General features: G+C 37.4%; 1 pseudogene; it reads right to left on the bottom strand.

Annotated features, from left to right (window-relative positions):
* Positions 1–964: 964 nt before the first annotated feature.
* Positions 965–8,676, bottom strand: LOC110097165 (annotated as a pseudogene).
* Positions 8,677–8,916: the final 240 nt, after the last annotated feature.

Genomic DNA, 8,916 nt, shown 5'->3' on the forward strand with positions numbered 1-8,916 from the left:
GAATAGACTAGATTCTCCCGTCAAGATTAACTTTGAAAGTCTGACCTAAACTCTTCAAGAAAGCCTATAAAATAAAAGGATACTATCATATCTTCATTATTGAGATCTCTTTGTACTTGATGCATAAAGAGATGGAATAGCAGCAAATATCATCTTTCTATCCAACATTTTCGTTGAACTCAATCTCATTGGGAAAGGTTATTCGTATCTATCTTTCAACAACATAATGGGACAAGTACAAAAGGAAGAAGAGAACGATTGATGCTAGAAAATTGAGTCTTTGGTCACTCTATCATAGTTATATTTAACTTTGAATGTTATTTATAGATTGGATAAAAATAGTCCCTCAGACTAAAGAAGAAAGAATGAAAATGGCTGATCCAATAGCAAATTCTGCAGCTGCCACTGTTGGAACTAATGAAGCAAATGATTAACCCACCATATCATCCAAAGAAATGGAAAAAACCAAAAAGTTTTAATTAACAACTAATAACATTAATTCAATTGACATTGACATAATAGGAATATTTCATCTATTAAGAAGGATTTCCTAAATATCTAAAATAGAGATGATCATATAAAATGTGAAATATTTTAGAAGATCCATTTCGAAAAGGTAGAATGTAAAAAAATATCCAATTATGTGAGGCTTAGATAGAAGTCCTGCGTAAGAGAGTCCAAGGAGAACATTAGAAGTCTTCTTAGTTAGAGATTTAAGAAGATGAAGGTCATGTCATCATGCCATTTTGAGAAATTTGATTGGTATCTCTGACCAGTTTGAGAAGGATAGTTAGGGCCTCTATATTGGCTTCGGGGGATTCATACTTCAATTCCTTGGCGGCAATTTCATGTGCAGACCTAAGAAAGTCAAAGCTCTCTCTTCCTCTTGTGCATTATTTTTCATAAAAACTCATTTCAAATTTCTGATAGCTTTTCTTATGATTTTTTTCTTTTCTTACTCCACTCAAAAAAAGATGCTTCCTTGGCCGTGTGGAACATGGATGAGCATTATTTCATTCCTACAAGTGATCTGACTAGAAGAAGTGTTATATGAGGACTTTGAGGTCAAATAGATAATGTTCCATTCAATTCCTTATGAGCCACTTATTTCTTCAAAATAAGAGATCAAAGTGGTTCACAGCCTTTTTTCTATAAGTCGATGGTAAGACATCATTAGGATACTTCAAAGAAACTGGTGTACATATAGGAGACACCAGCTTTAAAAACTTTTCTCGGGATATCTTCAAAGTTGTTAGTTGTTGCTCCGGATCTTGTTCACTCAGTGCGAAAGCAGTTGGTTTGGTAGTTGTAGAATTCTGCTGATCCAAAATATTCCATCTCTATCATTGCATATTAAAATAGAAAAAATAAAAAAAGAGAAGGCATAGCTATAAGAATATTGTAAAATAAGTCAATTTATCCAGTTGAGGCTTTATGTTTTAATCAACCTTTAAACAAAAAAAAGACTCCTTCATGTACGACTAGTAAGTTAATAACTATCTAATTTTTTTAGTTGTTGACCAACAAAAAGAAGGTTACGTAGTAATGAAAGATGCAAAAAGATTACCTTTATTTGATCTAGGATCCACTAGAATCTTAGGTGAGAAAGAGAGATCTTTGATCTCTCACTCATACTAATGTCTAGACCCATGCATATGGAGTCACTATAAAAGACTCAAGAGATACTCGTCATTAATGTCATTTGTCACCCTTGTCAACTAAAAAATTGACATGGCAAGGCAGTCAGCATTATGGAGTGCCTCTCGATTTTCACTTTGATGAATATCTTAAAGCATGTCAAGAATCTACGGGTGTCAGGCCTGGTTTGGAGATGACTATGTTCTCTTTGAGTGAGAGGAGAGGCCATCCGTCCCTCCCCCATATGGAGGATTGTGTTATGTTGGACCCTCCGACAGTTTCTTGTCATTTTCCACTACTCAGTGTGGTAGTGGTGGAACATTGAGATCCATCAAGACTACTCATTCACTGAAGTAGCTCTTGTTAGACAAAATCTTATTTGTTGGTCCTGAAGAACTCGGTAAGAGATTTATTCTATACGGGAGCTAATATAGTATAATAGACCGCTCATCTAAAGGTCTTCGAAGTTCTAATTCCCAGAATCAGAAGGCTTCCAAGCCGGGCAAGAAGTTCTCTCTTATTCCCTCCTCATCGGGAGATGTTCCATTCTTCCCATGGGTAGGGGGATGTCTCCAAAAGTAGGTTTCATATATCAATTATCTCTCAAAGGGGGAGACCTCTCGCTATAGATACTATCAAAAAATATCTTGAACATCTGGGAAAGTCGATGACTGATGCTTTCTTCTATGTTTATCAACTGTGATGGAAAAAATGAGAGGAGGAGATTTATACGATTACCTAAAAAAAGGATTTGGTAGGGAATACATCTCTCAAAGACAACTTTTGAAGTCTTATGTTCCACAAGGTGAAAGACTTCACAACTATTTTTGTATGGCCCTCATCCCATTCTTTGCTCTCAAAGGCGGCAAGTGGCAGCAGAGAAAATTATTTCTTAGCTAGCATGAGTTATCAAACATAAAATATTAGTTTTATTCTTTGACGAGATCCTATAGAATCATCGGGCTTGACTATACAGTCTTGGTGTTTTCTTCCTGGAAGAGATCCTATTCTCTTTTTTCATTGTTGTGGGCTTCCGAGGAGAAAGAGGCCATAGATCCAAGGATGGGGTACTCACTACCCTTAACAAGGGGAGCATCACCTTCAAGGGGCAAGCTGCATTGAGCCATGGTGAATACGGATGCCACCTTTTTCTTTGTATTGGATAAGGAGAGGCGCTAGTGTTATACTCGACTGAAAGGAGAGGAGAGCGGCTGCTTGGATCAATCTGATTAGTAGGGAGAAGAAAAGAACCTAGGCTTTCACTTTCTTCCAAGCATAAGTGGAAGAAGAGAAGAGAAATAGTAAATGGGTAGAATGTCAGGGCTATACCTCATCCCAACTATTTTTGTTTTTCCATAATTGACCTATGTGGTCAGGTTCCCATAGTTTATCAGTAAGAGACAAAGGTTCTTGTATAGAGCTTTTATGGGTGAAGGGTAGAAGGACGTTAAAAAAAATTCCATTTCATCATAGTAACTCACTCATTGATAGTTCTCTTAGCATCCTCGTTGAGAAGTCACCCTTTTACTTGGCACCTCACCTAAGGATTATTCATTAAGATCTGGCACGGTAAAGCACTCTACGAGTCTTAATGCTCAAATTTAAGGAACTCTTAGGTCTCAAGTCAAGGAATGAAATCTTTTGTTGAAGGTACTATAATCCTGGTAAAAGAAATGCTTTTTCTTAGTTTTCTTTCACGCCTGGCATTGTAATGGTACCTCACAATGGGGGTGGTACCCAAGCAGAGCAAACTATAGGTCTGAATATACTATGATCACCCATACCTTTCAAATATTGAAATCCTATATAAAAAAATTCTTTAGGGACATACTCGACCTAAGAAAATGAGACAGAACCCACGAAAAAGAAGTTCTTTCTCCATTTAGCATAAATGGATTAAGAGCGAGGAGGTTTTCTTCAAAGAGAAGAGCCTAGAGAAATTTCATGATAACTGAAGAGGGGATGTTGCGTTACTAGTTTCTAAGATTATTGACTTAAAAGGCTTTCCCAATTCTCCTTAACACAGTGTTAGGGTCACTACGAGCTGGACTCATCATGAAACTCACTTTTTCTTAGAAAAATGAAGCATGCTATCCTTCCCTTCCAACCATCGGCATATTCGCTTGTAGAGCTTATGCTTTACCCAATCAAGTTTATGAGTCTATTCCCTTTCCTTTGGTTTCTTATCTTTGTGGCCCTTCCAACCATACATCACTTACCTTCTAGGGAAGGGGGACTATTATTTTTGAGCCAATCAAGTATGCGAGTACCTTTATGCATCCCTATTGTCATAGGTGATGAAGTAGTGGGAGTAAGAAAAGGTTAGTGAAAGAAATTTCCAACAAACCTGTCAGTGTGAAATCAAACTTCAGAGTCAATAGAGTCAAACAGTGAAACAAAATCTCTTTCATACAAATCTTATCTTATTCTTTCCTGATGGGATAATAACTTTTTAGAAAGCATGGATGGGACTATTTTTCAAGCTGAATATGAAGATTTGTCGTTCTTGACTTTTTGCTCCCTTAGAAAAGGAAATTAATTATTCAAAATCAAGATGAAGTAGTCCAATCTTTAATGTGATCTTTTGGGGTTGACTCGAGTGGAACAAATAGAAGACAGATGTTAATGCAATTGCAAGAAATAGAAGTTATGATCTCAACATGAACAAAAATTGGGTCTTTCATCACTTTTCTCATGTTTCACCAGGTCTAGTAAAATAAAAGTGGAGATTGAACCCTAGAAGGCACATATAGGAACTGCGAGCATGGAGAAGAAGGCCAGCAAGCTGTGTTCACATAAAGCTTCACTTTAGGTTTTATTTTTGTATTGGGTAATGCTATAACAAAATATATTTAAAGATGTAGCGCAGTCTATAATGATAATGGGATGGGGACGGAAAGGGTTCCCCCTCTCTTGTAGTAGAGAACCTGTCAATTTGGAATTTGAGATTCAACCTTCTCCCCAAAAAGCCATCTTTTTTTATTATCTCTAGATAAACCTACAACTCTTGTTGATCCCCCAAATTGCCTTTAGTATTGCCATCAGTGTGTATAGTTTTTGTTTTCTCCTACTAGTAGGAGAATTTCTTATCATGTATTTACTGCTACGCACCATATGTATCCAAAATTTGCTCCTCTACATAATCCCAATTTCTTTTGGATGAATATTATGTCCTTCAATGAATTCTTCTTTGTTATATATATGTGCAAAAAATACAAGGATCTAGCTCCTTTCAGCACTTATTATTTTCTAGTTGAGGTGTTTGGTAATCGAATTTTAAGAAAAATGAATTATGTGGGAAGGCTTCATTTTTTTTTATAGGCTTTATTTTAAGCCATACAAGCTTCTCTTCTATTCTATGTTCCAAGGTAGCCTGAATGGAAAAAATAATATGTTTGATGAAGGAGTTTGGACTTGGAAATATGTTAGTTATTTTTCCTTGATGTGCTTTCAATTCCATTTCATATTCTTTCATTTTACATTGTACTTTTACATAGAAAAAAAGAAAATGTTGACGAACCTTGGACTTCACTATTCTAGAGTGGAAGAGTGGACGTATAAGGACCATGTATGTGATGTGAGTACCCAAAATATGATACATCTTATGAATGACCACCCAGAAGAAACTCTATTTCCACTTGTTTGAGATCTAGACTCTGCCTTACAAGTTTGTTATCCTACAATTGTTTTATTCTCTTCCACTATCATGTTGTAGGCTCTTTGAGATGAAAAATGACCAGAATGCAATTTCTTTCATTTCCTTTTCTAGGACCTAATTCACTTACTGTGACAGGTGCAAAGCAATTTAATTAGAGTGGCTATTCCTGCGTTTTGATGTTATAAAATTATACAATCGATGCTTTATCCAGGATGTACTGAAAGGTTTCCTTTTCCACCCTCTTATGTAGCACTAGTCCGATATTTTCACAGGTTTTATAGAATTTTAATAGAAAATAAATAGAAAAGATATTTCTTATGGACCTTTTAATATTAGAAATAGAATAGTATCTCATTTTAGGAACATTAATAGAGAAGTCAATCTTTTTTCTTTTTCAAAGTCATTCCTTGTTGTCCTGACCATGTTGAAAAAGACTTTCAACACTCCAAAAAGCCTTCTCTTTTTCAAAATTAGCTTATGCAAAAAGATTAAAGTCATCATCATAAAAATCTATTAGAAAGAATAGGGTCACTTCGACTTGAAAAGTTTCCAATTCAAAAACTTTGAATAGAGTAAAGAGAAAAGAAGAGAGAGGTGCTAGCTCGACTTAATTCCATATCAAGGAGAGCTGTACTACAATTCATAATGAGGTGAAGCCAAGAATCTAGTATTACCAAGTTCGAACAAATGCAACTCATAAAATCCCAATCAATAAGATCATAAGCTTTTTCTAAAGAAACTTTCATCTTTTCTTTCTATTTCTCTTTCTTTTTTTTCTTTTCACTTCATTGATGCAGGATGAACTTTCTCACCAATTGCATAAGAAACATTAGAAATATTATTCAACACTAAGGAAGAAAATATTTAACCCATAGGTAGGGTAGGCTCAAAATCTCTACCACAAGCATCGGGCTATCGATCATGCTCATCAGACTAATACTAAAAATATGAATTCTTCAACCATTAAAATGATGATTTTCTATAGAAGAAATGGCAAAATTGCTTCATTGAATCTGGATGTTACACTTCTCCTTCTCTGGCTACTCGTCCTTGTGAATCCTGCCTCCCCCTTACCCACTTTAGCCAGGCTGGAATTTTTTTCTTTGTAAAATGTAAGGAAGTAATATTGATCCAAAATATAAAACATCATAGTCTTGTATGAACTTCCTTCAAAAAAATAGAACACTCCCCCAACCCATGAGGTGCAAAGCAAAAATAATGGTCTGCCAATTGGACCGAGGAGAGAGACGTTCGTCATCATAGTCCCAAGAGATGGCCGAGTTGAAAAGAAAATTGAAGACAAACAACCAAATTAAATGAAGGATGATTCACTCTACAACCAGGGTGGGCAGTCGTCTCATATACTAGTCAGAGCTATATTCTAGATAAGGCACATAATGCGCCATGAACCACTTTTGTTGATTGGACTTTGCAACCCGACACTGCATAGTGAACCTTCCTTCTCGACCTTCATGATTCGACCTGATTATCTGACTAGCTAGCTAGATCTGGTTGACCAAAGCCTAAATCTTCAATTAGAAAGAGCATTCATATGGCTTTCTTCTTCCTTTTGAAGTTTTGAAAGTGAGAATCTGACCTCGATAATCTTGAAAGAAGTAATATAGAAATAAACAATTATTAACTCATATCCGAGAAGTCAGGGAAGTAGGGGCTGCTACTTCCTTATTGATTTCTTTATTTACTATCCAGTAAGTAGAGCTACTTCTTTCATTCAGAACTCTATTTCTCTTTCCATAGATAAAAGATAGACTTTTGTATCCCCCCTTGGGAAATAGTAGAAAAAGCATTTCTTTACTTCAAATTTTGACTGGGTTAGGTTGTTTTACCTGATATCTTCTTGTCTTTCTTTATGGACAGCGGAATACAGTATATGATTTCTTTTTGTATCGGATATGATTAGAGAATGCAAAAAAGTAGCTATGATGTACCGTATATCATGTATACTTTCCTTTAAGTCAAGTATATTATATCTTTTTGTCTCTCCTCTCACTTTGCTCGAGCCTATCTCCTAATCTTTGGGATTAGGATTAATAACACCAATAATAGAATTCCTCCCTATGGATTGCTTTTCTAGGAAAACTCCAATTTCAATGGTAGTTTGGTGAAGAAGCTGATTTTATATTATCAGCAGAATATTAGATCAAATATTTCTAGTGCTACCATTGATTAGATGTCAGATATTGGTTGTTAACCTCGATTTTGCCCAGACCCTTGGTCAAAGGGTTGACTTGGTCAAATTAACCAAGTCAGACCCCAAGACCCTCTCCAATAGGCTCGTTGGGTTGAGTCGAGTCTGTTGAGCCCTGGCTTGGACCCCTGAGTCAACCCAGTTGACCGAGTCAACCAGGGTTGACCAATTTGGACCCTTTAAGCCTAAAATCAATTTTAAATTTATTTTATAGATTCCATGGCTTGATCTCACCTCCCCTTTGACTCTCTTGACTGATTTGACCAGGTCAAAGTTTGACGTGGTCAAATCGAGTCTTAAATAGGTCAAAATAGCCTATTTTGATGGAATTAAAAGGCTTTTATTGCATGATAACTCCTCCCTTCATTTTGAATTTAAAACCACGGCCCCCTAACTCTAATTTCCCTCCTAATTCAACCTAGATTAGATCTGGACCGTTGATCTAGAGCTTAGACACTTAAATAGAGAGAAGTCAGGGTTAGAGAGGGATCTTTTTGCTCTTGCTCTAGACTCAGACCTCCTTAGACTCTGAGATTTGAGGAGAGCACTCCCACGACTTCCCTCCACTTTTTCGAACCAAACCCCAACGTCCAGACCTCGCCGGTGGCGATCTTTCAGCGAACCCGAGGCTTTTCGCGTTCCAGGACGAATCCCGGCCGATCGAGCGAGCTTTGGATCTCGACGTCAACTAAGAACTTGCTCTTGAGGATTCCACGAGTCCAACAAGACCAAGATCGCTCGAATCCACCAAGTGGATTGAGGTATATCTCAAACCCTAGCTTAAGACACTTAGGTTAAAATAGCGTTCCATAAAGAGCTTTTCACACTGTAAAAAAGGTCCCCCATTAATTCTCTTCATGTCTAGATGATGTGTTTAAAATTTTATGTTGATTAGTTGAGTATAGAGCGAGAACGAGAGCAAAAACGTCCTGAGCCTTCGGTGTTCGCCCTAGACCTCGGCTCACGCTTCTCTGACCGTTGATCGGGTGATCAACGGTTCGGATTCGGCCGTTCGGCCGCCCCGTTCGACCGTGTATCCAACCGCGCGGTCGATTGATTCGTCCGACGGCATCACAGCCGTTGGTTTCAAACCGCGGGCGATCGGACGGCCACACGCGTCGTCCGACGTGGTTAAGTCAGCCGGCGCTGATTTCTGCGCCGCGGCAATCATTGCCAATGATTGCGCGGCGGCGGAATCATTGGAAATGATTGCGCCGAAACCGCGGGACAAATCCGCGCGTGGCACGTGTCAAACCGGGACCCGCCGTCCGATTTTTATTAAATAAATACTAAAAAATTATTTTTAAACTATTTTAACTTCAAAAAATCACAGAAAATCCAATTTTGCTCCTTTTTCGACGCACAAGACCTCGTTTTGATCTGATTTTTATTCTCCACATGTTTAAAAAAA

This window comes from Dendrobium catenatum, unplaced genomic scaffold (assembly GCF_001605985.2).
Source record: "Dendrobium catenatum unplaced genomic scaffold, ASM160598v2 fragScaff_scaffold_1697, whole genome shotgun sequence".
In the NCBI taxonomy this organism is placed as follows: Eukaryota; Viridiplantae; Streptophyta; class Magnoliopsida; order Asparagales; family Orchidaceae; genus Dendrobium; species Dendrobium catenatum.